Source organism: Halichoerus grypus, chromosome 7, assembly GCF_964656455.1.
Source record: "Halichoerus grypus chromosome 7, mHalGry1.hap1.1, whole genome shotgun sequence".
Classification (NCBI taxonomy): domain Eukaryota; kingdom Metazoa; phylum Chordata; class Mammalia; order Carnivora; family Phocidae; genus Halichoerus; species Halichoerus grypus.
In genome coordinates this window covers 155756396-155783625 of record NC_135718.1, presented here as the reverse complement: position 1 = coordinate 155783625, position 27230 = coordinate 155756396, and the positions used below count along the sequence as shown (strand labels likewise).

General features: G+C 44.3%; 1 protein-coding gene across 4 annotated transcripts in view; it reads right to left on the bottom strand.

Annotated features, from left to right (window-relative positions):
• Positions 1-24848, bottom strand: part of GATAD2B (GATA zinc finger domain containing 2B) — a 91388-nt gene extending 66540 nt beyond the window's left edge. For 2 of the 4 annotated variants that reach the window (XM_036086807.2, XM_036086806.2), the window contains exon 1: positions 24265-24457. The gene's annotated coding sequence lies outside the window, so the exon portion shown is untranslated. Of the gene's footprint in view, positions 1-23259; positions 23334-24264; positions 24458-24829 lie in introns of those variants that run through there. The other 2 variants (XM_036086804.2, XM_078078636.1) reach the window with 2 other exon arrangements.
• Between the last annotated feature and the right edge of the window lie 2382 nt (positions 24849-27230).

Sequence of the window (27230 nt, the reverse complement as noted above, 5' to 3'; positions counted from 1 at the left end):
AAAACACAACAAAACAAAAACTAACATGCAAGAGAGTGGTAGTATTTCCTTGCCTCAGTGCTGCTAGAAATCAGGTGCAAGAGGTACAGAGCTAAGACATCTGAGGGGCAGGAAGATAAGTCACTCAATGCTCCTTGGTGATGCAATGATTTAACATTAAATTCAAGATAGCTGACAGTATCTTGGTCCTTCCTTTAGCCTTCCTTTAGCCACACAGCAAAAGTTACCCATTGCTTTTTACCTAAGCTTTCTAAGATTGGGGCACCTGGATGGTTCAGTCCGTTAAGTGTCCGACTCATGATTTCAGCTCAGGTCATGATCTCAAGGGTCATGAGATCAAGTCTTGCATCGAGCTCTGTGCAGACTCTGCTTGTCTCTCTCCCTCTGCCCCGCCCCCCCCACGTGAGCTCCCTCTCTCTAAAATAAATAAATAAATCTTAAAAAAAAAAAAGCTTTCTAAGATTGATAATCACATCTGAGGTCAGGGGTCTTGTGAATATCCTATTCACTGAGACTTTCATACCTTTGACTTTGGTAGTTAAGGCTCTTCAAGGGGTGTCTGGGTGGCTCAGTCGGTTAAGTATCTGCCTTCAGCTCAGGTCATGATCCCAGGGTCCTGGGATTGAGTCTCCCACTGGGCTTCTTGCTCAGCGGAGAGCCTGCTTCTCCCTCTGCCTGCCACTCCCCCTGCTTGTGCCCCCACCCCCTGACAAATAAGTAAAATCTTAAAAAAAAAAAAAAAAGATGGTTGCCTATCCCCAAGCAAAAACACCACTCAACAAGAACTGGATTCTCTATTCCACTTAGGACAAATAATGGGATAACGTGAACCAAAAAGGAAAGCAGGAGGGACCATAAAAAAACCGGAATGGTTTGTGGGCCTTTCTGTACATGGGAAAATTTTCAGACCAAGAAAGCAATTCCTAATATTGACTCAAATATTAATTACAGAGGAGTTTAGAAGATCTTTGTTTATTCTACATATACATCCCCAGACTTCTTAGAGAAAAAAAAAAGACTAGACATTTTATATTTCATTGCTTTTTATATTTTTATATTGCAATTTTATTAAGATCCCTTTTGGAAGGGTCTTTTTTATTTTTTGGAAAGATCTTTTAAAAAGAGGAATTGGTAAAGCAAACAATTCCAGTTAATTAAAAAATACCGTGGCTATGGCTTTGAAAACTAAAATAAGTATCTCTTAAAACACTTTTTAGGGGCGCCTGGGTAGCTCAGTCGTTAAGCGTCTGCCTTAGGTTCAGGTCATGATCCCAGGGTCCTGGGATCGAGCCCCACACTGGGCTCCCTGCCCGGCGGGAAGCCTGCTTCTCCCTCTCCCACTCCCCCTGCTTGTGTTCCCTCTCTCGCTGTCTCTCTCTCTGTCAAATAAATAAATAAAATCTTAAAAAAAAAAAAAATCTAAAAAAAAACAAAAACAAAAACACTTTTTATAAGGAAGAAAAGATGAAGAGCACTCAAATCATCCAATTTTGCCTTTTCCATTTCTTCTAATATGATGAAAACGAATAATCTCATGCAGCCTGGAGAGAATATGAAAAGACACCTGAAACAGGACTAACTTGACTTTTGGTGCTGTTTCAGACTACCCAATGGAGTACAAGGGAAAGATTAGTGCTTCTCAAGGAAATACTGAATAAATCAGTATTTTTCTACAAATAATCAAAATTACATCATGTTGTTCTGAAGTGGAAGTCTCCTTAAGAAAAATTTCTTCTATAGGGATCCAGCATTGTCTTTAAAAAATACCAACTATACTGTAATGGATTCAGATCACCACTTCTGCTATATAGTGTTAAGTTCCCAAGGCTAAACACTTGGCCAGAGTTTAATCCATCTTAAAACTAAAAGGACTGCTGAAAAAGTAGCCCTTACTTTAGTGACTTTGTATGTTTGCATATTTAAATATTATAGTCCTCTAAAATGCTGCTGGTTTGCTAAAAGTTGTTGTAAAGAAAAAACATTAAGCTACCAAAATCATTCAGCTCTGGTAAGTATTTAAAACTGTCAAACATCCAAGATAAAACTACAATCAGGAACTTTAATAACAAGCAAGTTAAAGAGGGAGTCAAAGGGGAATAGATTTGGATTCATCTAACAAAATGGGATTACTCTTGGGTAGCCATTTTACTACTATTATTTTTTAGAGATTTTATTTATTTGAGAGCCTGCGCGTATGCACACACAAGCACGCAAAGAGTGGGTGGGCGGCAGAGGGAGAGAGAAAATCTTAAGCAGGTTCCACGCCCAGCACAGAGCCTGAAGTGGGACTTGATCTCATGACCCTGGGATCATGACCTGAGCTGAAATCAAGAGTTGGACGCTTAACCCACTGAGCCACCCAGGCGCCCCTGGGTAGCCATTTTGAAACATCCACGAAAGTCAATTTCTGGCTGACCGATTTTCTTCTGAACAAAACATCCTTTCAAAAAACACAATCTGGGGATAACTACCTTAAACTTATTACAAATGTTTACCAAACAGCAGCTCATTTGCCCAGTTATACCACTATTAATCTACGACTGGAATTTATCTACACCATGGATTGGCCTTTTCTGTATAAAGGCCAGATAGTAACTATTTTAGTCTTCGGGGGCATTCTTTGTTGTGACTACTAACTGTGACATTGGAGCAGTGTGAAAGCAGCCATACACAGTATGTAAAAAAGTGTGATTATTTCCAATGAAACTTTATTTATGGCTACCAAAATCTAAATTTTTTATCATTTCTGCATATAGTGAAATATCCTTCTTTTGACTTTTTTCAACCATTTAAAACTGTAAAACCATTCATAATTCTTAGCTCATGTGCTACAAGCAAAATTTATTAACCTTTAGTTTTCTGACCCCTGATCTATATGTGCTCATTTATTTTTACAAACTTTTCAAATTTCCAAGAAGTATAGAGAATATCATAACAACCATTTACTTATCACCTAACTTAAAAAATAAAACCTCAGGGGCACCTGGGTGGCTCGGGTTGGGCATTTGCTTTCGGCTCAGGTCATGATCCCAGGGTCCTGGTATCGAGCCCCCGCATCGGGCTCCCTGCTCAGCGGGAAGCCTGCTTCTCTCTCTCACTCTCCCTCTGCACTCTCTCGCTCAAATAAATAAATAAAATCTTAAAAAAAAAAAACAAAACAAAACCTTAAAATAAAACTGAAGCTGAGTAACTATTCCAATCCTATTTCCCTCTCTCGCTGTGTCTTTGTCAAATAAATAAATAAAATCTTCAAAAAAAAAAAAAAAAAGAGAAATTGCATTGTTTTGCAAGTTTAAAAGTTTTTACGGTATTACATGATATATATGGTATTATTATCAACTCACTTTTTTAACATTACCTTTGATATTTATCCAAGTTGATACATGTAACTAGTGCATTCATTTTTAGTATATAGAATGTCAATTATGAGTATACTACAATTTAAATTTTCTATTTCCTGTTCATGCAACAAATTAATCACGTCATATGGCAGGTACTGTTCTAGGTGCAAGGGCTACAGCCATGGATAAGGCATAATTCTTCCCCTCCACAGCATTTACTCTGATGGACACTAGTACTTTCTCTTCATTCCTTTTCCCAAGTGAAGTCTCAAAAGTGGCCCTAAGCTAATTTTATCCAAAAAAATGAAGAATGTGGGGTGGGAAAAGGCCATCAATTTAAGTAAATGGAAGAGAAATTTTTTCCCTTTCCTTAAGGTTTGTTTAAAGATACTTCTTGTTAAGCTAAAAGAGATAAAACTCCAGAAATAAACCTCACCCCAAATATCAGAACTGTTAAGCTTTCAACTTTTTTTTTAAGATTTTATCTATTTAATTGACAGAGAGAACACAAGCAGGGGGAGTGGCAGGCAGAGGAAGAGGGAGAAGCAAGCTCCTCACTGAGCGGGCAGCCTGATACCGGGCTCAATCCCAGGATCCTGGGATCATGACCTGAACTGAAGGCAGATACTCAACCAACTGAGTCACCCAGGCGCCCCAAGCTTTCAACATTTTAAAAGTAGAACCCCCTTCACAGTTACCTTCACTGAGGCTTACACTACAAACAGGTCAGTATGATGATATAAGACAACTGATGATTCCAGTTTCTTTTCTCTTCATTTCCAAAAACCAGTCTTAGGCAGTAAGGAAGATACAGATCAACAGTGGGTACAAATCTTTTGATCAATCAGCAAAAGGAAATATCTTAGTAATCCAAAGCTTAGGGGAACGGATATTAGGGGCTCCTGGCTGGCTCAGTTAGTAGAGCTGTGACTCTTGATGTCAGGGTTGTAAGTTCGAGCCCCAGGTTGGATGTAGAGATTACTTAAAAATAAAATCTTAAAAAAAAATAAAATAAAATAAAATAAAATCTTTAAAACAACAACCAAAAAAAAAAAGAAGAGAGAGAAAGGAAGAGACAGAGTGAACTGATATTAGCAGGCCTAGAAGACAAGCTCCTTGGAAGTATTTTAAAATAACAGACTCCTTGAATAGGAATTAAGCAAAAGAACACCATCACTGACAATAAATTAATGAAAATCTCTAACATTCTTTTCATATCAAAGGAGATGGTAACTTCGAACACACCTCATGCCCTTGAATTACTCAAACTTCCTGTCATTCCTTAAGAATATTTAAGAAAGGGACGCCTGGGTGGCTCAGTTGTTAAGCGTCTGCCTTCGGCTCAGGTCATGGTCCCAGGGTCCTGGGATCGAGTCCCACACTGGGCTCCCTGCTCAGCGGGAAGCCTGCTTCTCCCTCTCCCACTTCCCCTGCTTGTGTTCCCTCTCTCGCTGTCTCTGTCAAATAAATAAAATCTTAAAAAAAAAAAAAAAGTTTAAGAAAACTAAGTTTGGGGGCGCCTGGGTGGCTCAGATGGTTAAGCATCTGCCTTCGGCTCAGGTCATGATCCCAGGGTCCCGGGATCGAGCCCCATGTCTGGCTCCTGACTCGGCAGGGAGCCTGCTTCTCCCTCGCCCTCTGCCTCTCCCCTGCTCATGCTCTCGCTCGCTCTCTGTATCTTTCTGTTTCAAATGAATAAATAAAATCTAAAAAAAAAAAAAAATTTTTTTTTTTAAAGAAAACTAAGTTTGTTTTGGGGCGCATGGGTGGCTCAGTCAGTTGAGCGTCTGCCTTCGGCTCAGGTCATGATCCCAGGGTCCTGGGATCGGCTGGAGTTGGGCTCTCTGCTCAGCAGGAAGCCTGCTTCTCCCTCTCCCACTCCCCCTGCTTATGTTCCCTCTCTTGCTGTCTCTGTCAAATAAATAAAATCTTTAAAAAAAAAAGAAAACTAAGTTTGTTTCATTTTACTCTTGACAGCAGACCCTGAATATGGGATAAAATAAAGAATGTGGGACTGTGGTACCACCAAATGTAACCCCTCTACTGTGACCCTATTAAGGCCTACTAATAAGTTCTAAGTTCACTAAACAAAATTTAAATCTATTAAATAAAACAAATCACCTTCACCCTAAAAGCACAGAAATAGAATGAGGAAGACAAGTGACCCACTGGGCAGGAAAACTAGTCAGAAAGGAAATCTAAGTTGTAGTAGGCATTTGGTCTTACCCATCTGAACATCCCCATTTCCTGAAAACAGTCTGACCCTGCTGAGAGAGCAGTGCTTAGCTCTCTGCCTCTGCCTACTGGGAGTCAACAAGAACTCCAGTAAGGAGTTGCCATGTGAGCAGTCAACTGGGAACTGTACGTGCTCCCTACTCCTACAGCTGTTCTGATTTAAAAAGATTGTGGTGACAAGAGATCAATTTATCAAAACTTTAACATTTAGATTGACAATTGAGAGGTTTGAGGAACATTTCAAACATGAACGTTTTTCTTTTAAAATGCCTACTCCTCTTGGGGGCGCCTGGGTGGCTCAGTTGGTTAAGCGACTGCCTTCGGCTCAGGTCATGATCCTGGAGTCCCTGGATCGAGTCTCGCATCGGGCTCCCTGCTCGGCAGGGAGTCTGCTTCTCCCTCTGACCCTCCCCCCTCTCATGTACTCGCTCTCTCTCATTGTCTCTCTCAAATAAATAAATAAAATCTTTAAAAAAAAAAAAATGCCTACTCCTCTTTCCAACAATTGGCTACAGTCACATGGCCAATAATTAAAATTCAAAGACATTTGCTTTTAAGAAAAGAAATGCTAATAAGGTACATAAGTGTTCCCGAAAGTACCGAAGACAGGTCTCATCACTGTCCAGCCACACTACTTCCGTCAAATTTAAATTGGATTGTTTTAGAAACTCTCATAGCCTGTTGCTGGGAATGTAAACTGGTACAAATTTTTGGAGAATAATTTAATAATATCTAACAAAATTTTAAATGTGTATACACTTTGATCCAGTAATTACATTTCTAGGAATTTTACTTACAGATAAACTACAATGTATAAAGATGTATGTAAGATGTTTCACTGGAACCCTGGCTATGAGAGAACACACACACACACACAAACTGGAAACATGTGGGGTGCCTAGGTGGCTCAGTGGGTTAAGCATCTGCCTTGGGCTCAAGTCATGATCCTGGGGTCCTGGGACAGAACCCCACATTGGGCCCACTGGTCAATGGGGAGTCTGCTCCTTCTTCCTCTGTGTGCGTGCTCTCTCTCAAATAATTAAATAAAATCTTCAAAAAAACCAAAACAAAACTGGAAACATCCCAAATGTTCCTCAGAAGGAACAGATTAAGTAAATTAAAGCATATCCTACCATGAAACATTTCGGACGCTGAACAATGACATACATGTGTGTAACATTTATATATGTGTGCACATGCAAACACACAGATAAGAAGAATATAGCATAATATTCAAGAGTTTGAGCCTAAGACAGGTCATGATCCCAGGGTCCTGGGATCGAGCCCCGCATCAGGCTCCTTGGTCCGCAGGAAGCCTTCTTCTCCCTCTCCCACTCCCCGTGCTTGTGTTCCCTCTCTCCTCTCACTGTGTCTCTCTCTCTCAAAAAATAAATAAAATCTTAAAAAAAAAAAAAAAAAAAGAGTCTGAGCCTAAGAGTCAGACTTTCTGATTCCACACACCGGCTCTTGTACTTATTTTTGTGGCCTTATGCAAATCACTGAATTTCTCCCCACCTCACCTTTTTTCATTTGTAAAATGAAATAACAACATCTACTTTTAGAGTATTGTGAGAATTAAACAAATTAATTAACGGGAAGTGCTTAGTGTTAGTTATCATTAAAAACATATCCAAGGTAGGGGGTGCCTCGGTGGCTCGGTCGGTTAAGCATCTGCCTTCAGCTCAGGTCATGATCCCAAGGGTCTGGGCTCCCTGCTCAGTGGGGAGTCTGCTTCTCCCTCTCCCTGTCCCTCTACCACGCTCATGCTCTCTCTCGCTCTTTCAAATAAGTGAATAAAATCTTAAAAACAAAAAACATATTCAAGGTATTAAATGAATACAGGCAAGCAATCACAACACCTAAAACTAAAGCAACAGGGACAGGCAGAAACTCAGAGATTTTGAAAATAAAATTTTCAGGATTTGGTAAGCCTGTCTCACATTTAGACCTAAGTAGCAAAAAGTGCTGAATAAAGGCACTGTTCCTACTTAAAAGGCACTTTTAATGCTGGTTAGTTAATTTATAAACACATTCTATCAAGTATTATAGTTATTTTAATACAGGTCTTCCCTTCAGAGCTATAGATCTTCTAGAAGAATGAGGCTGTGTCATTTATTTTTATATATTCTACAACACCTACGTATAGATCTTTCCCACAGTAGGTGTACAACAAACATTCTGTGAACATATGAATGGTCAGGGCTTTTCAGTTCCCCATAACCAGTAGATTTAAATGGTTACAAAGCTCTGACAGAACGAGAAGAAAACAAAGTTTTCTCTTTATCAGAGTTATTAACTGTCATTTTCCTAGACTGAACCAATGTAGGATAGAGAAAACCATGTGAGGTCTATACTCAATGAACTGGAAAAATAACCCCATAGCACTGATAAAGGCCTTGGATTTTCTGACATAATCTGATTTCACGAACTAGGCAGTCAACATTCCTAAATTAAGTTGTTGGGTTTTTTTTTTAAGATTCTATTTTTAAGTACTCTTTACACCCAACACGGGGCTCAAACTCACAACCCCAAGATCAAGAGTTGCGGCTCTACCAACTAAGTCAGCCAGGCGCTCCTCCTAAGTTTAATAAACTAGTAGTACTCAAATTATGTATATTCAATGCCAAGAGAATAATAGCAATGAAAGTCTTTAAAGAGCAAGACTTGTAGGCAATAGGAAAGGTACACAGCCATAAACCAATATTCTTTCCCAATTAAGCTCTGATATTCATGAAAATATTTTGCCCTTAAAATTTTCATTTAAAGAGGGACAACTGGGTGGCTCAGTCAGTTGAGCATAGGGCTCTTGGCTTCTGTTCAGGTCATGATCTCATGGGTAATGGGATCCAGCCCCTCCTGGGCTCTGCACTCAGCGGGGAGTCGGCTTCCTCTGCCCCTCCCTGCTACAAGGACCCGCTCTCTCAAGTAAATAGATAAATCTTTAAGAAAAAAATGTTTCGGGGCGCCTGGGTGGCTCAGTCGTTAAGCTACTGCCTTCTGCTCAAGTCATGATCCCAGGGTCCTGGGATCAAGCCCCACATGAGGTTCCCTGCTTGGCGGGAAGCCTGCTTCTCCCTCTCCCACTCCCCCTGCTTGTGTTCCTTCTCTCGCTATCTCTGTCAAATAAATAAAATCTTAAAAAAAGGGGCGCCTGGGTGGCTCAGTCGGTTGAGCGTCTGCCTTCAGCTCAGGTCATGGTCCCAGGGTCCTGGGATCAAGCCCCGCATCGGGCTCCTTGCTCCGCGGGAAGCCTGCTTCTCCCTCTCCCACTCCCCCTGCTTGTGTTCCCTCTCTCACAGTCTCTCTGTCAAATAAATAAATAAATAAAAATCTTAAAAAAAAAAAAAAAAAAAAATCTTAAAAAAAAAAGTCTCATTTAAAGAGTAATTCTCTATGTACTGATTTGAGAAAAAAATCTCGCATTACGCAAAAAAGCAAGATGTGGAAAACTATGCTATCTTTTGTATTTAAAAAAAGGAGGGCGCCTGGGTGGCTCAGTCGTTGAGCGTCTATCTTCGGCTCAGGTCATGATCCCGGGGTCCTGGGATCGAGCCCCGCATTGGGCTCCCTGCTCCGCGGGAAGCCTGCTTCTCCCTCTCCCACTCCCCCTGCTTGTGTTCCCTCTCTCGCTATCTCTGTCAAATAAATAAATAATATCTTAAAAAAATAAAATAAAAATTTTAAAAAGAAAAATTAAAAATAAATTCGTATCTGTACATATGTAAAGAAACTCTCAAATGACAAAAAAAAGGGAGTAACAGTGATGGACTTTGAAACTAGGCAGGTGAGAAACAATGATGGAAAACTTCCACTGTGTATCTTAGTTTTTATAAAAATTTGAACTAAACTTTTAAAAATAAACTGTTCCAACCATAACAAAACAATTCACTTATAAGAGCAAAGGTATTTGGAGTAACCTTGCTTCGCATTAAAAAAAAAATACTGTGGGGGCGCCTGGGTGGCTCAGTCGGTTGGGCGGCTGCCTTCGGCTCAGGTCATGATCCTGGGGTCCTGGGATCAAGCCCCACGTCCGGCTCCCTGCTCAGCGGAGAGCCTGCTTCTCCCTCTCCCTCTGCCTGCCACTCTGTCTACTTGCGCTCTCTCTCTGTCAAATAAATAAATAAAATCTTAAAAAAAAAAAAAAACTGTGATCCAAGGAGCTAAAAGTCAATTAAAAACTCACTGACAGGAATCAGCTGTCATATTGTAATAATAGGGTCCCATTCAGTTTAGTTTTATATTGTTTGGTTCAATATAAAAAAGCATGTGAACAGAAAAACCCAGCCTAAAATTCATAGGGATCCCAAATGGCCAAAACAGTCTTAAAAAAGAACAGACAGAGGAATCACACTTCCTTACTTCAAAACCTGCTGGAAAAACCAGATATCCACATGCAAAAGAATGAAGTTGGACCCTTACAGCATATACAAAAATTAACTAAAAGGGATCAAAGACATAAATATAAGAACTAAAACTATAAAACTCTTGGGGAAAAAAACATAGGGGGTAAAAGCTTTGTGACTTTGGATTTGGCAACAATTTTTTTTTTTTAAAGATTTTTTTAAAAGATTTTATTTATTTTGAGAGAGAGAGAGAGTGCCCACACACAAGCAAGAGCAGGGGGAGGAGCAGAAGGAGAGAGAGAATCTCAAGCTGACTCCCTACTGAGTGCAGAGCCCGCCACCCTGAGATCAGGACCTGAACTGAGACCGAATCGGAAGCTCAACCAACTGAGACACCCCGGCACCCCTATTTTTTTTAAACATTTTACTTATTTGAGAGAGAGCACGCGCACATGTGCACACAGATGAGCGGGGGGGGGGGGGCAGAGGGAGAGGAAGAGGCACACTCCCTGCTGAGCACAGGCATCCCAAAAAGATTTTATTTTTAGGGCACCTGGGTGGCTCAGTTGGTGAAGCATCTGCCTTCGGCTCAGGTCATGATCTCAGGGTCCTGGGATCAAGCCCCGCGTCGGGCTCCCTGATCCTCGGGGCAGTCTGCTTCTCCCTCTCCCTCTGCCTGCTGCTCCCCCTGCTTGTGCTCTCTCTTTCTCTCTCTCTGTCAAATAAATAAATATACATATATATATTTTTTTAAGATTTTATTTATTTGACAGAGAGAGACACAGTGAGAGAGGGAACACAAGCAGGGGGAGTGGGAGAGGGAGAAGCAGGCTCCCCGCTGAGCAGGGAGCCCGATGCGGGGCTCGATCCCAGGACCCTGGGACCATGACCTGAGCTGAAGGCAGACGCTTAACGACTGAGCCACCCAGGTGCCCCAATAAATAAATCTTTAAAAAAAAAAAAAAGATTTTATTTTTAAATAATCTCTATCCCGACATGGTGCTTGAACTTAAAATCCCAAGATCGAGTCCCACACTCCACGAACTGAGCCAGCCAGGTGCCCCAACAATTTCTTGAATATGACACCAAAAACACAGGTAACAAAAGAAATAATAAACACAATCTTATTAAAAACTTCTGTGCAGGGCGCCTGGGTGGCTCAATCGGTTAAGCGTCTGCCTGCGGCAGTGGGGAGTCCGCTTCTCCCTCTGCTCTTTCCCCTGCTTATGCTCGCTCTCTCTCGCACTCTCGGTCTCTCTCTCTCAAAAAAAATAAATAAAATCTGGGGCGCCTGGGTGGCTCAGTCGTTAAGCATCTGCCTTCAGGTCAGGTCATGATCCCAGGGTCCTGAGATCGAGCCCCACATTGGGCTCCCTGCTCCGTGGGAAGCCTGCTTCTCCCTCTCCCACTCCCCTGCTTATGTTCCCTCTCTCGCTGTCTCTCTCTCTCTGTCAAATAAATAAATAAAATCTTTAAAAAATAAATAAAATCTTTAAAAAAATAAAAACTGTGCATCGACACTACCAACAAAGTAAAAGGCAACCGACAAAATGGGAGAAAATATCTGCAATTATACATGTGATAAAGGATTAATATCCAGAACATATACAAAACTCCTACCAGTCAACAACAAAAAAAACAACCCAATTAAAAAAATGGACCGGGGGGTGGGAAGGTGGGAGGGGAATGACGACACTGGCTGGCCCAGTCAGAAGAGCATGAGATTCTTTTTTTTTAAATTTTTTTAAAAAAGATTTTATTTATTTATTTGAGAGAGAGAGAGCACAAGTAGGCAGAGCGGCAGGCAGAAGAAGAGGGAGAAGCAGGCTCCTCGTCAAGCAGAGGGAGAGCCCAATGCGGGGATCGATGCCAGGACCATCTTTTTTTTTTTAAGATTTTATTTATTTAGGGGCACCTGGGTGGCTCAGTTGTTAAGTGTCTGCCTTCAGCTCAGGTCATGATCCCAGGGTCCTGGGATCGAGCCCCATGTTGGGTTTCCTGCTCAGTGGGGAGTCTGCTTCTCCCTCTCCCACTCCCCCTGTTTGTGCTGTCAAATAAATAAATAAAACCTTAAAAAAAAAAGATTTTATTTATTTGAATGAGAGAACATAAGCCGAGGGGAGGGGCAGAGGGAAGGGGAGGGAGAGAGAGAAAGAGAAGCGGGCTCCTTGCTGAGCTTCGGGAAGCCCAATGTGGGTCTCTATCCCAGGACCAGGAGATCATGACCTGAGCCAAAGGCAGACAGACACTTAACCGACTGGGCCACCCAGGAACCCCAAAGCATGAGATTCTTGATCTTGGGGTCATGAGTTTCAGCCCCACGTTGGGTGTAGAGATTATTTAAAAATAAACATACCAAAAAAAAAAAAAAAAAGGGCATGGTCTTGAATAGACATTTCTCCAAAGAAGATATACAAATGACCAATAAGCATATGAAAAGATGCTCAAAGTCACTTATCATTAGAGAAATGCAAATCAAAACCACAATGAGATACCACTTCACACCAATTTGGATGGCTTTTATAAAAGCAAATAAACAAAAAATAAAGTATTGGTAAGGACATAGAGAAGCTGGGACTCCTTGTGCATTGCTGGTGGGATTACAAATGGTACAGTCACTGTAGAAAACAGTATGGTGGGTCCTCAAAAAATGAAACACAGAATTGTCATATGATCCAGCAATTCCAACTCTGGGTATATACCCAAAAGAACTGAAAGCAGCGACTTAAACAGATTATCTATACACTAATGTTTACAGCAGCATTATTCACAACAGCCAAGAGATAGAAACAACCCAAGTATCCATTGACAGATAAAAAGATAAAACGTGGTTAAAAAAATAAAGATGAAAGCTACATAAATGGGATATTATTCAGCCTTAAAAAGGAATGAAATTCTAGGGTACCTGTCTGGCCCAGTCAGAAGAGCATGTGACTCCTGATCTTGGGGTCATGAGTTCCAGTTCCACGGTGGTTGGAGAGATTACTTAAAAAAATAAATTAAAAAAACTAAAAAAAAAAAAAAAAAAAAAAGAAGGAAATTCTAACACACACTACAAAATATGGATGAACCTTCAAAACTTTATGCTAAGTGAAATGAGCCAGACATAAACGGACAAATATTGTATGATTCCACTTATATGAAGTACCTAAAGTAGTCAACTGTGTGGAAACAGAAAGTAGAATGGTGGCAAGGGGACTGGGGATTGGAGAGTTGTTGGTTCTTCTGTTTGTTTGAAGCAGGCCCCACGCCTAGTGTGGAACTCATTGCAGGGCTTGAACTCATCACCCTGAGATCAAGACCCGGGCCGAAATCAAGAATCGGACACTGAACTGACTGAGCCACCCAGGCGCCTCTATTTTTCAATAGGTACAGAGTTTCAGTTTGGGAAGATGAAGAAGTTCTGGAGACGGACAGTGGGGACGGCTGCACAACAAGAGAATGTACACACTGTAACGTATTGTAACATACGTTACAATGGATACAGTAACGCCCCTGAACTGCATACTTAAAAATGGTTAAAATGGTAAATTTATGTATATCTGACCACAGACTACATGCTAAATTTACCATGATCTTTTAAAAGAATGTCTAACATTTACTGAATAATTATTATCTGCAAGGCACAGAAAAGTTAAGTCACAGGTCTTAAAACTGCTAGTAAGTGGTGGGGCAGAAATTTGAACCCAGGGCTTTGGACTGCAGAGCTCTACTTTTGATCATTATAATGACCAAAGGGTATTCTAGTTTAACCAAGAAAAGAAAGCTTTCATGTAACTAAGTGAAAAACATCCACCAAGAGTAGTAGCAGTACTAGACTATTCTCTTACATCCAGACAGCAGAATTCAATCTATGCGTAACACTGAGAATGGCTGATTCGGGGGCAGGGGCTGGAGGGACCACCGCAGAGCTTCCCCGAACAACAAGGAGAAGCTCAAGTAGCACAGCTAGGCAGCACACCAACATGTGCCAAGCAGTCCTGGTGACAAGAGAACTGCAACAGCAACTTCAAGGGCTTCTTCAGTTAATTTATAAAGCCTTAAAACAATGACTAAAAAATCTCACTGCTGGGGCGCCTGGGTGGCTCAGTTGTTGGGCGTCTGCCTTCGGCTCAGGTCATGATCCCGGGGTCCTGGGATCGAGCCCCGCATTGGGCTCCCTGCTCAGCGGGAAGCCTGCTTCTCCCTCTGCCTCTGCCCCTCTCCCTGCTTGCACTCACGCACTCTCTCACTCAAATAAATAAAATCTTAAAAAAAAACAAACAAAAACTACAGCTCAAACAGGTCGCACCTAATTAAGACCTGTAGTACATCAGTAGATCTCAGAAATTTTTACACCCCTACTTAGGCTACAATGATCTTATTCCCTTGAATCCTCAAGGTTTTTCAAAAATGCAGCACTTATTTTTAAGCTGTTTCTGTCCTCTGCAAAACATAGCTATTAAAGATCTTTCTCCAGTCACCCATATTCCTTGAAACCTTTTAGTTCAATACTAATGCATTATACAGAATTTAGATGGCAAACAGCTCTCCAAGCAGAAGGTGAAGAGTTAAAAATGAAGGCTAACGAAAATTTAGTATTGGATCTTAGTGCAATAAGAGACCAATATTCTAGTTTCCACTCATTTAGCACAAAATACCTGGATTTAAAATACTCTAAAAAAACCAAAACTGGGGCACCTGGGTGGCTCAGTCCTTAAGCGTCTGCCTTTGGCTCAGGTCATGATCCCAGGGTCCTGGGATTGAGCCCCGCATTGCCTTGCCCCGCATCGCATCGGGCTCCCTGCTCAGCAGGAAGCCTGCTTCTCCCTCCCATACTCCTCTTGCTTGTGTTTGTTCCCTTTCTCACTGTGTCTCTGTCAAATAAATAAATAAAATTTTAAAAAATAAATAAAAATAAATTTTAAAAATTAAAAAACCAAAACTTTCACATTTATAATGCACTCAGCTGTGGAACTGAGCATTCTTTACTATCTGAATTATAAAATAAGAAAAGAACAGCATCAAAGTAACATACTAATTTATTCGTGGACACTTATTATAAGCCAAAATCTAGTATATGGCAAGAATGGCATGCTACTCACATCAAATTTTCATAGAAGATAATATAGGGTCTTCTAGCCACCCTGTCCAGGGCAACAGGAATACACAAGACCAATTACTTCAATCTTTTTTATAGCAATGCAGCAACCTAGCCATATAGATGTTAAAGAATGATTAGAAAACTGCCCCTCCCTCCAAAAAGTATTATCCTATTGGGGAAACATTTTCAATATTTTCGCTGGTAGGTCAAACTTTACGATAAAAGTTTGAAATTCAGGGGTGAACACCATTCAGGTAACCCTTATGCCTTTAAACAATTTCTCCAAGTTTTGTTATGTTTGTTTTGTTTTTTAAAGATTTTATTTATTTGACAGAGAGAGACAGCGAGAGAGGGAACGCAAGCAGGGGGAGTGGGAGAGGTAGAAGCAGGCCTCCCGCGGAGCAGGGAGCCCAATGCGGGGCTCGATCCCAGGACCCTGGGATCATGACCTGAGCCGAAGGCAGACGCTTAACGACTGAGCCACCCAGGTGCCCCTTGTTTTTAATTTCAAGACCAACATACTGCCTTCAAAGGACTGGAAACCAAAGGTATTGCTCCTTCTCTCCTCTGAGCCCCAGATCCCTCTGCATACCTCACAGTCGAAATGATGGGCTTTACAGATTCCCTAGTGTGGTACTAACATCTTCAGAGAAAGGAAGGGCTTTTGTTCTTGGCTCCAAGGTTTCTGTTTACTTACAAAGTTGCAACCTCACTCTCCTGCTTCTAGCACATTGGATTAAAGATGGCGGGGGCAGCAGCTCAATTATCCTCCTGGGAATTCATTTAAAGTCAGGGCCAAGTTGGATGAGCTACGCCATTTGCCTTAGAAGATTCATGGGGGGAAATGGCAGCCTCCATACCAGTGAAGTTTCTAAAAAATAGCTTAATGCCACCATTCTAGTTCTCTGGAAAACCAGCACACAAAAGCAATCAATTCCCTCATTCCAGAGTGACAACCCTTAAAAAACTTTCAACTCAAAGAGGAAAGCAGAACAGCAAAGTGCAGTAATCTCAAAGCATTGAGATCACTAATACCTTAAGAAGCTCTTTCATGGTCAAATAATCGTGAGAACCTCTGCATACTTTAGCCATTCTTTTACCACTCCCAATGTACAACGTATATTTAGACACGCAAGGCTCTAAGAAGTCATGCCGTAAAGAAATCTGCCTTAACTTAATTTAACCCAGAATTTTTCAAAACACTATTTGACCACATAACTTTTTTCACATAAGACCTATTAATGGGGGGTGCCTGGGTGGCTCAGTCGTCAAGCGTCTGCCTTCGGCTCAGGTCATAATCCCAGGGCCCTGGGATCGAGCCCCGCATCGGGCTCCCTGCTAGGAGGGAAGCCTGCTTCTCCCTCTCCCACCCCCCTGCTCGTGTTCCCTCTCCAGCTGTCTCTGTCAAATAAATAAATAAAATTAAAAAAAAAAAAGACCTATTAATGGGCACCTGGGTGGCTCAGTTGGTTGGGCAACTGCCTTCGGCTCAGGTCATGATTCCAGGGTCCTAGGATAGAGCCCCACATCGGATCCCTGCTCTGCTGGGGGGGGGGGGCGGGCGGGGGCTTGCTTCTTCCTCTCCCTCTGCCGGCCGCTCCCCCTGCTTGTGACCTATTAATACTATTCTATTTTTTGTTTGGTTGGTTTTTGTTTTTGTCTTTTTAGGGCTATGAGAAATGTTAGGAGAATGGTAAGATCACAACTTTTCAGGTCAGGCAGAACGATTACATACTGGATTCCAGCAAAATGACACTATCTCTGGGAACTGGGCTTTCTCATCTGTAAAATGGTCATAATGTCTCCCCCACAAAGTTACCGTAAGAATTAAAATAGTACAAAGCCTTACACAAAGGAAGTGCTCAAAAAATGAGTATACATTTAAAAAATTCCTTTTAAGGGGCACCTGGGTGGCGCAGTTAAGCATCCAACTCTTGGTTTCAGCTCAGGTCATGATCTCAGGGTCGTGAGATCAAGCCCTGCACTGGGCTCCACACTCAGCATGGAGTCTGCTTGGGTTTCTCTCTCCCTCTGGCCCTCCTACTTGTGCACACGCTCTCTCAAATAAAAAAATCTTAAAAAAAAATTAAAAATCCTTTTAAGTTCTCAAAGTTGCAAAAATGCAATAAAAAAAAAATCTGAAGGGGCGTCTGGGTGGCTCAGTGGGTTAAGTGTCTGCCCTCGGCTCAGGTCATGGTCTCAGGGTCCTGGGATCCAACCCCACAAAGGGCTCCCTGCTTCTCCCTCTCGCTCTGCTCCTCTTTCCCTGCCCCAGCTTGTGCTTGCTTGCTCTCTCCCAAATAAATAAAATCTTTTTTAAAAATCTGAGAAAAAATTACAGAATTCATGACTGAGACACTCCTTGAGAAGGGTAACTTTCCAGGATTTTGCAACCTTTTTTATCCACTGGGATACTGGGAAAGTCTTTAAATCTTCCACATTTAAGGTGACATACAGGAGTACATCACACATACTGATGAAAATGGCTATGAACAGAACACATGTTGCAGAAGAGTATTTTATGGCTTCAATGATAAAAAAAAATGGGGGCCTCGTTTCAATATGAACAAGAAAAAAGGAGTTGTGAGGGAAGCTTAGCTTGTGTCAGCACATAATAATTAACAATTTGTATAGTGCTGTACATTTATAAAGCACCTTTACGTATAGCCTCATTTGACTGACACAGAAATCTAGTGAAAGAGATAAAGCAGTTCTTGATCCCCATTTCTAAGGTGAGGGAACTATGGCTTGAAGGCTTCAAAGGACTAAGCCAAGGTCACACAGATGATAAATGGCAGAGCAAGGACTCCAACCTTGTACATAACAAAAGGGGTACCTTCTAAATGTATGCAACATTTTCTCATATTTATATCTCTAATATCTTTCAGATGACAGGTACCATGCTAGGCACTGTAGACACAACAGTAAAAAGACATGGTATCTTTCAGGATGTTTACAGACCATTGCGGGGAGACAACATTTATAGAGTGAGATCAAGGAAGAAAGCAAATCTAAGTCTCTCTGGGAAAGTCAGGAGAAGGCTTCCCAGAAAGTAGCATTTGAGATGAGACCTGGAAGCTTATCTAGGAACTAGAACTGTATCTGCTCATGTATAAACTGTAAGGGAGAAAGGTAAGGCCAGATAGAAAGGCAAAGGCCAAGATTACAGGGCCTGAATATTGTGCAAAATTTAAATTTTACCTTTCTACAATAGGAAACTATTGAATACTTTTGAGAAAGGCCAAGAAAACAATCAGATCTCTATTCAGACCATTTTGAAGCCAATATGATTGAGAGTTTAAAAGGCAACAAAACTAAAAACAAAGAGAACTATAAGAGATCCCAGCAACCTCCCAAATAAGAGTTGTAGGCCTGAACCAGGAGACCAGCAATAGAGACAAGAGGTACCGGTTCAGAAATATTTAGAAAGTAATAGATAAGAAAGAACTGACAATGGTGCTCCCATTTCTGGCTTAGGTGACTCAGTGAATCACAGAAGGGGAGCTGATGATGAAAATGCTGAGTGTGAGGTACCAATGGAATACAGAAGAGGGTCTGTCCAGCACACAGTAGAAAACTGGCAACAAGAGGCTGGAGTTTAGGAGAGATGTGATAATCTATGTGAATACATGAAGGTTTTTTTGAATAACAAGTGTTATTTACCATTTCAATGGGAAGGCAATAATTTTATCATCATAATTTGTATGATGCTTCAAAATTCACACTTTAAAATCCCGTATTATGTTAATCACATTTCCTACTTTTGTTATAAACAATCATGAGATTAGGAAAACAGTTATTATTCTTATTTGATCAACAAATATTTATTATTAACTACATATCAAGTACTGTATCAGGCATTAAAACACCAAAATAAATCCATGCTTTTGTGGACCTTGTATCATAGGAGGGGAACCAATAAGCAATAAACATTAAAAAAAAAAGGGGGGGGCCTGACTGGCCCAGTTGGAGGAGCATGCAACTCTTGGTCTCAGGGTCATGAGTTTGAGCCCCACGCTGGGTATAGAGATTACTTAAATAAATAAACTTTTTAAAAAAGGCAATAAAAGTCAGAGAAAGACAATTATCATATGGTTTCACTCAAGAAACAGTGCAGAGAATCAGAGGGGAAGGGAGGGAAAACTGAATGGGAAGTAAACAGAGAGGGAGGGAGACAAACCATGAGAGACTCAACTATAGGAAACAAACTTAGGGTTGCTGGAGGGAAGGTGGGTGGGGGAATGGGGTAATTGGATGATGGGCATTAAAGAAGGCACCTGATGTGATGAGCACTGGGTGTTATAAGCAACTCATAAATTATTGAACTCTACATCTGAAACTAATGATGTACTATGAGTTGACTAATTGAATTTAAATTAAAAAAGCAATAAATGTAACAAATATGTTATAAGCACTGTAAAAAAAAAAATAGAGCATGGAAAAATCAGGAGTGAGAGGTGAGAGTTGAAGGCACAATTTTAAGAGATCTTACTGAAAAGGTGACTTAAGCAAAGACTTGAAGGTAAAGAAATTAATCATTTGTATTATCTCTGTGGGAAAAACTAGCTATTTCCCACAGAGGGAATAGCTAGTGCAATGGTCCTAAGATAAAGAGTGTGACTGATGTATTTAAGAAACAAGTCAAGGTGGCTGGAATGGAGTAAGCAAGAGGAAGGATGACAGAGATCAACAGAGAAGGGGCGGGGAAGCGCAGATCATGCAAGACCCTACAGGCCACTGTAAGAACAGACTTTTACTCTGAGAGAAATGGGAATTTAAAAATAAGGAGCCTGGGCGCCTGGGTGGCTCAGTTGGTTAAGCGACTGCCTTCGGCTCAGGTCATGATCCTGGAGTCTCTGGATCGAGTCCCTGGATCGAGTCCCGCATCGGGCTCCCTGCTCGGCAAGGAGCCTGCTTCTCCCTCTGACCCTCCCCCCTCTCATGTGCTCTCTCTCTCTCATTCTCTCTGTCTCAAATAAATAAATAAAATCTTTAAAAAAAAAAAAAAATAAGGAGCCTGATGAGGGTGGGTAGGATGGGGAAAAAATATTAGAAGCCTTATCCAAAATCATAGCTAATAAATGGCAAAACTAGGATTTGACTCAGGATTTCTAGATTCTCTACACCTGTGTTCTACTATTCCAATTTGCCACTTACTAGCCCTACAACCTCCCTCCCAGGAAGTCTGAATTTAAATGCTCTCAAAGAGCTAACTCCGTAAATATTTTCTAGGTAAGAGATGCACTAACTCTCTGGTTAACATTTCTAATCCCTCACAACTATAACGGGAATTTATTAATTCTAAATCCCACTGACATTCCGGCCTATATTTTGGGTAATTCAAAATTCCACCTTCCGGGCGCCTGGGTGGCTCAGCTGGTTAAGCAACTGCCTTCAGCTCAGGTCGTGATCCTGGAGTCCCAGGATCGAGTCCCACATCGGGCTCCCCACTCAGTGGGGAGTCTGCTTCTCCCTCTGACCCTCTCCCCTCTCATGCTCTCACTCTCTAATAAAATAAATTCTTAAAAAAAAAAAAAAAATTCCACCTTCCCCCAAAACGAGACAAGATCAAGAAAGCTTTGATCAGGAGGCTTAAAGCATGACTTTCAGGTTCATGTAATGGTAACCTGAATTATTTAAAAAATGTATACCATTCAGATGTGAAAAGCAAAAAGAGAATGGCTCGGGAATGTGGACGTATTGTCATTTTTGTTAATACTTTACTAGTTAGTATTAATAACAATTAAAAGTTTATATGTTGTCAAAGAAGTTTCTGCAGTTATTATAACTTTAAGGTCTGGGATTTGACCGGTTTCATACCTCAAAAGTAACAAAATGTGTTCTTATTCATCTGTTGCTTTTGGTACTATAACCCAAAACTCCTGTAGTTTCTTGCCAGTTAATGGCAATTTAAGGCAATGATAAAGATTAGAGGATTTTAAGGGACATACCATCTAAGAAGTAGACAAGCTTAGCTCTTTAATGACCCTGGGTCACTCCTTTCCTACTGAATGAACTCAAAACCACATAGGAATATTTCAGATATCCCTGAAAAGAAAAAATGGAACATGATATTCTTCAATGCTTTCATCCTTACTACACAAGTACAGGAGCCTCTCTGCTTCATGGGCTCTGGAGCCACCAAGATCCCCAACCAGTACCTACAGAAAGTATCACAGGAATACTGAGGATAAACCAAACAATACAGCTCAGAGAAGGTTTCCCCCTAAAAGGCACACCATTTCAACAAAAACCGAACTTCCTTATGTATCTTTTCCCAAGCTTAGCCAATGCAGGGGAACTGCAACTTTGTGTGGCATTGTCTGATAGGTTGGATCTTTTCCTGAGCAAGAAATGGACAGCTTTACGCCAGGGCTAGATTTATAGTCAATCTGGGTGTGTCTTTTTTTTTTTTTTTCCTCCCCTCCCCTCCCCTCCAAACTGATTCAGAAAATGCCTGGCTATTGTGCCTTGATACATAATGATGCACGGCTTTAAGTACTGTAAAAGGTCTGGGAAAGAAAATTCCTTGGTCCTAGTTAAGGGTCAAATCTTACACTTTCTCTAGCAGTTGTTTTAATCAAACAACATAAGCATTCTGAGTGCAGAGGGGCTGCTTGTTAACATGCTTATCCCAATGGGTTGGCTGACACGGAATATACTCCAGAGTCTAGAAACCAGGACAGCCCAACTGCTGTTCCCCTACACATGCACCTCCAGCTCGGTGGGTGGGGAAGATAAGGAAGAAACAGTAAATTGAAGCAAGAGGCCTGGTTTACATACAACATACTGCTGAAAGCTAGGATGAATCCAGGGGTCCCAGCATTCGATCAGGATACTATTACTGACACAGTGACACCCTCCTCCCACCCCCACTCTGCTGTTCTGTAACCAAAATCCAACCTGAAGGTCTGGCCAGGCCAAGCCAGGGAAAGGAAAAAAAAGAAAAAAAAAAGGTATGCGGGGGGGGGGGGGGGGGGGGCATTGGAAACATTTGTCCAAGAAAGGAAGAAAGAAAGGGGGCAGCACACAGGCTTTTGAATATACTTTAAGACTATGAGGTTCAGAAAAAAATTTTCACAACTTCCCTCCCAACACCCATGGCCTTATGCTAAACACAGCAGTAAAAGTTACTGCCAGAACTTAGACTTGAAGGGCTGATCAGGGAACCTGGTCAACACCGTTCCTAGACAAGTATTTGAGTGCAGCCTCTATTCAGACCCTTTTCGGACTGCCTCTAAACAGGAAGTTAACAGACATCACACACACGGGAGGCAAACCACAGTGTCATAAAGATGGATGCTGCTGTCAGCTACAAATTCCTCTCACTTCATCGAAAGTGTTCTCTAAGTAAGGAATAAGCAGGACAAAAGTCCGTAAGCCTCACCTCTTCTCAAACTGGGTCACTCAGCCTACAGGTCTGGCCTTCTGATTCCTACTGATGAATATTTATCTGCTCCATTCCTTACCATGAGGACTACAACTGCCTCTAGACTAAAAAATTATATTCCTCTAAAAATGGAAGACAGCACTAGCAGATCAGTACTCCCACTAACTCATTATTCATACAACCTACCTGTTTAAAAAGCCCAAGGAAAGACTATCCTGGACCCAATCCATCCCCAAAAAGAGACTAGGTATCAGTTACAAAAAAAGCAGTTATTCCCAAAAGATGCGGGCCTTCCTTTGAAATACATCGAGGCCCTCCCCAGCACCACCTTTAGGAGCTCCAGAAGTAGCCTCCTTACCAATCAAGCACAGACAGAAATGTTGCTCTAGAACAACACTCTATCAAGATCACTCTGACACCAAAAATATGAGTCAGACCTCAAGGAAGAGTTTAGGTCAGTGCATCAAAGAAAAAGCAAAAGTTCGCTTAATCTCCAACATATAGACACGCTGCTGCCAGAAAACAGTCAGAAATCAGTGAACGGGGAGTGGGGCTAGACGACTGGAGAAGTGAGAGGGAAGATTTCACTTTGAATCACATGCACGCACTATCTCTCCAAAAACTAAATTTTTATAAATAAAAATGTTTCAAAAACTCAGAAGCATCAGCTCTTCACCAGGGTTCTGTGAGACCTGCCTTTACTCCAGCCGCTGCTAGTCCGAATCTCTGTTGCAGTCGGGCCTGAAAGCAACTGCTCTTTTCCTTTGCTGAAACACAGTAAGCGTCCCCCAGCTCTCTCACACGCACACAAAAGCCCTCCAATTAATCATTTATCGGAAATGAGAAAACTCGTTCTGGGGAGGCTACCTGACTCTCCGGATGACAGCAGAAGAAAAGGCCGACGGCTAGCTCGGCTCACTGGCACATGCCACCCACCCACCACCAGCGCCGCCACCTCCGCGCCAGCCCCAGCAGCTAACGTCGCGCGTCTGCGGGGGGCAGAGTCCGGAGAGGCGAGCGTGCCTTTACGAGGGGGAGAGCTGTCCCGGGCCGGCGCACGGCACCCACAGGAGTGGCTAGCTCCGCGGCGTCACTGCGAGCAGAGAGGCAGAAAGTACTCTAAGTCCCGCTCCGGTCCGGGAAGGGCCAGTCCCAGCTCCGTCGACCCCCGGGCACTGAACTGGGAGGCACATCCAGAGCGCCCCAGAAGCCCCGCCGAGGAAACGGGCGCCCACCCAGCCGGAGACCATTCCCTTCTCCGACGGGAGGGCGACGGCATAAAGGGGCACGGTTCTGCGCTCCCGATCCCTTCTAAATAAAGAGAATTCCCCCGCGCTCCCTTCACCCGAAGGACCCCCCGCGGGTCCCGGCGGCCGGCGGACCGGGGACTGCGCGCGGGGAGCGGCCCCCATATCCCCGAGGGCACCCCCGGGGGCGGAGAGAGTTGGGGGGGCGCTAGAGAGGAGCCGAGGGGAGCATGGCGGGCGGGAGGCAGGGAGTGGAAGCGGGGATGGCGGGGGAAACGGGGCGCGCGGGAGGCGAGAAAGAGTAAAAGCAGAAGGAACGGAGGGACGCGAGGCGGGGGCGCGCGAGGCCGAAGGGAAAGGCCGGGGAGCGCGCGCGCGGGGCGGGGGAGGGGACGAGGTGAGGGGAGCGCGAGGCGGGGGCGCGCGGGGCCGGGCGGGGGAGGGGGACGCGAGGCGGGGGCGCGCGGGCGGGCGTCGGCTCGCGGGCGCTTCCCCTCCCCCGCCCTCCACCTTTCCCTTCCCCCACCTCCGCCACCGCCGCCTCCTCCCGGCTCCCTCCCGTCCTCGCTGCTCGCCGCCCCCGGGCGGGCGGGCGGCCAGGCGGGCCTAGGCCAAAGCTCCTCACCTGGCAGTGGCGGTGTAACTCCCGGCGAGCTCGCCTCCTCAGGCGGCGGCGGAGGCGTCGAAAAAGGGAGGCGACGGCACAGTGGGTTCCGGGCCCCGCCGACGGGACCGGGGGCGGGGGTGGGGGAGGGGGGCGGGCCGGACCGGGGCGGGCGGGCGGAGCAGACACTGCGGTACAGACGGGGGGCAGCGGCGGCGGCGGCGGCGGCTGCACCGGCGGCGGCACCACACAAACAAGGACGCTGATTGGGCAGCTGCCAAGCGCCTCGGCTCCGCCTTCCCCACACGCCACGACGCCCATTGGGCGACCTCAGCCGGCCTCCCCGCCCTCTTCTTCTCGGCCACACCAATAGGAGGCGGGGTGCCGGGACTACACCCCACCCTTGAAGAGTGAGTGGCTGGAGAAGTGATGATTGGCGTACATAATACCCAATCCTAAGCGGAGGAGGGGGATGGTCTAGCGGGGGCGCGTTAATGGGTACCTCGGCCAGTCCCAGACACATCCGGGTCTTCAGCAGCCCATTAAGTGTCGGGGGTCAAAAAATCGCTTCGGGCTGCAACTTTACCTTAGAGACGTTTTGGTCCCCAGGCAGCCGCCGTACCCCAGTATCCCCAAACTGGGATTCCCTCTCGGCCCGCTCTCATTCTTCCGACTCCAAAGATGGAGACTGGCGAGCGGCACTGGGCTCTGCGTTGGGTGGTGGTTCATCGCGACAGAATCCCGGAATTTGACGATGGCAGTGGCCGTAGGCGCTCGGGCCTCGCGGTCTGCGCGGGGCGTGGCCTGCCCGCGTCCGCCGCAGGCCTCGGGCTTCCTGGTCTGCGTGGGGCCCCGCGCGGTCCTGCGGCGGCCCCGGCCGGGGCGGCGGCCTTGGTGCTGGGGGCCGTCGGGGTCTGGCTGGGCGCGCGGTGCGGGGTGCGGCCGAGCCCGGCGCCGGCGGCGGGGACCCGGTCCCGCAGAGCCGGCGTGTCAGGGAGGGGCCGGCGCTAGCGGTGGACACTGTCCCCGCCGCGGTGCAGACCTCACGACGTGCCCGGAGTTGCCCACGATGAGTGGCACCGCTGAAATCCGCACCCGCTAGGTCAAGAAGCAGGCTCAGAAACGTTGAGTAACTTGCAAAGGTCAGACAGCGCATTAGTGAGAAAGCGGTGCTTTGAACGCAGAACTCCCTGGCTCCAGAAGCACTAGTGTGTTCCAGTCACTTACAGGTCGCGCCGTGCAGTGCAGCGGGTGGAGGGGGCCCGTGAAGACAGGTGCGCCCTGAGCACACGCACGGGCCGGCCCCGTGTCACTGTACGCGGGTAGAAGCCTCGTTTCATTCTTGCAGTGTCCGCGGGAAGAGCACGGTCTCTGGAGTCAGCCTGCCTGGGTTTGGGTCCTGGCGCTACCTCTTACCGGTTGTATGATTTGGGTGCAAGTTACTTAATGTCTCTTCTCTGTGCCCCAGTCCCTTTATCTGTAAAACGGGAATGATGGAGAAGAGTGCCCAGCTCATAGGGAATGGTGAGGATTATAAAATAGTACATTTAAAATGTTCAGGACAGTGCCAAGGACACAGTAAGCACTCAGTAGGCATAACAGGAACTGTAATGAGTTTTCCTCACTTTTCCAACCGTTTCACTCCCTTAGTCCTAAATTCAGCTTCCGTTGGTATTCGACTTGTACCTGCCTTGCCTGCACGGAAAATCGTTTCTCATATTAATGCTTTCACTGACTCATTTATTTAACACACAAGACAGAGGGCCCATCGTGTTACCAGACACCCCTCTATGTGCTGGGGACATAGCAGTAATTGGGACAGAAAAATCACTGCTCTCTTTCCCTAACCTGCTGCTTTGCCCAGTATCACTCCAGTGCGTTCTCTGCTGCCTGACGAGCCGTTCTTCAAGGGCTGGGAGGAGAAGGGGAAGCGTGGTGGTTAAAGATGCCAGCCTGACGAAGATACTGGTGAAGCCTGAGAAAATACCTTTCGACAGAATTAAAGTCAGACCGTGGAGGGGACTTTCAATCTGGAGGGATCCAACTCCAGGGAAGACACGTGTGAGGCCGCTGTCTTGGCAGACCTGACGATCCCCTCTGCAGACGACCTGCTTGTTGGTTTTCTTTTTGAAGCTAGCATTGATGGAGTGTGCTTAGCACTTGGTGTGGATCGCATAATTAATCTTGATAAACCATCTCCTCAGTTTGCACACAAGGAAAAACTGAGGCACAGGAGTTAAGTATTTTGGCCGATAAAATTAGTAAGTGGCAGAGACAAGATTTAATTAGAATTTTGTCGTACCCAAGCCTGTGTACACTCTGAAGTCTGGGAAGAGAAACTGGGCCAGGATGAGGCATGTCCTCCCTCATCCAGCTCCCTAGGCCACAGGACAGAGATGTCAGATGCCCTAGTGAGTACTTTGCTATTGGAATTTCCAGATATTCTTGTGGTTAAAGAACTCTGTAGTCCTGTCCATCTGACTGTAGGTCTCTACAAGGAGGCCCAAAGGTGAGAAGTACACGCTGGAAGTAAGGAAGATTATCGTTATTGTCTGAATCAAGGGGCGCTCTAGACCATTAAGATTGTATGCTCTGTTAAAGTAGGGACTGAGCCCTAAAATTCTCTCTATAATTCCAGCAGTTCAGCTCTCTGCTGGGCATACTACACAACACTTGTGATGTCAGGGAAGCAATTGCTTCCTTGCAGAGATGGGGAGAGGTTGATTCTGGGGAGTGAGGTCCGATCAGAACCTGGGCTGATGTGAGGATTTCCCCTCTGAAGAAGGAGCCTCCTAGTCCCAGGCAGGACAGAGGGTATTTCCTAAGCCCCAGCTTCCCTCCTGTGCAGCTCTTCTAGGACACAGGAAAAGCATCTACCATACTCAGCGCAGGATGGGGAAGGGTCGGTCCTGTGGCTTGACGTTCCAGAATTCAGAAGTACTACTTCTTGCTTCCTCCACTATTCTCCAGCCACCGAGAATTCGCAC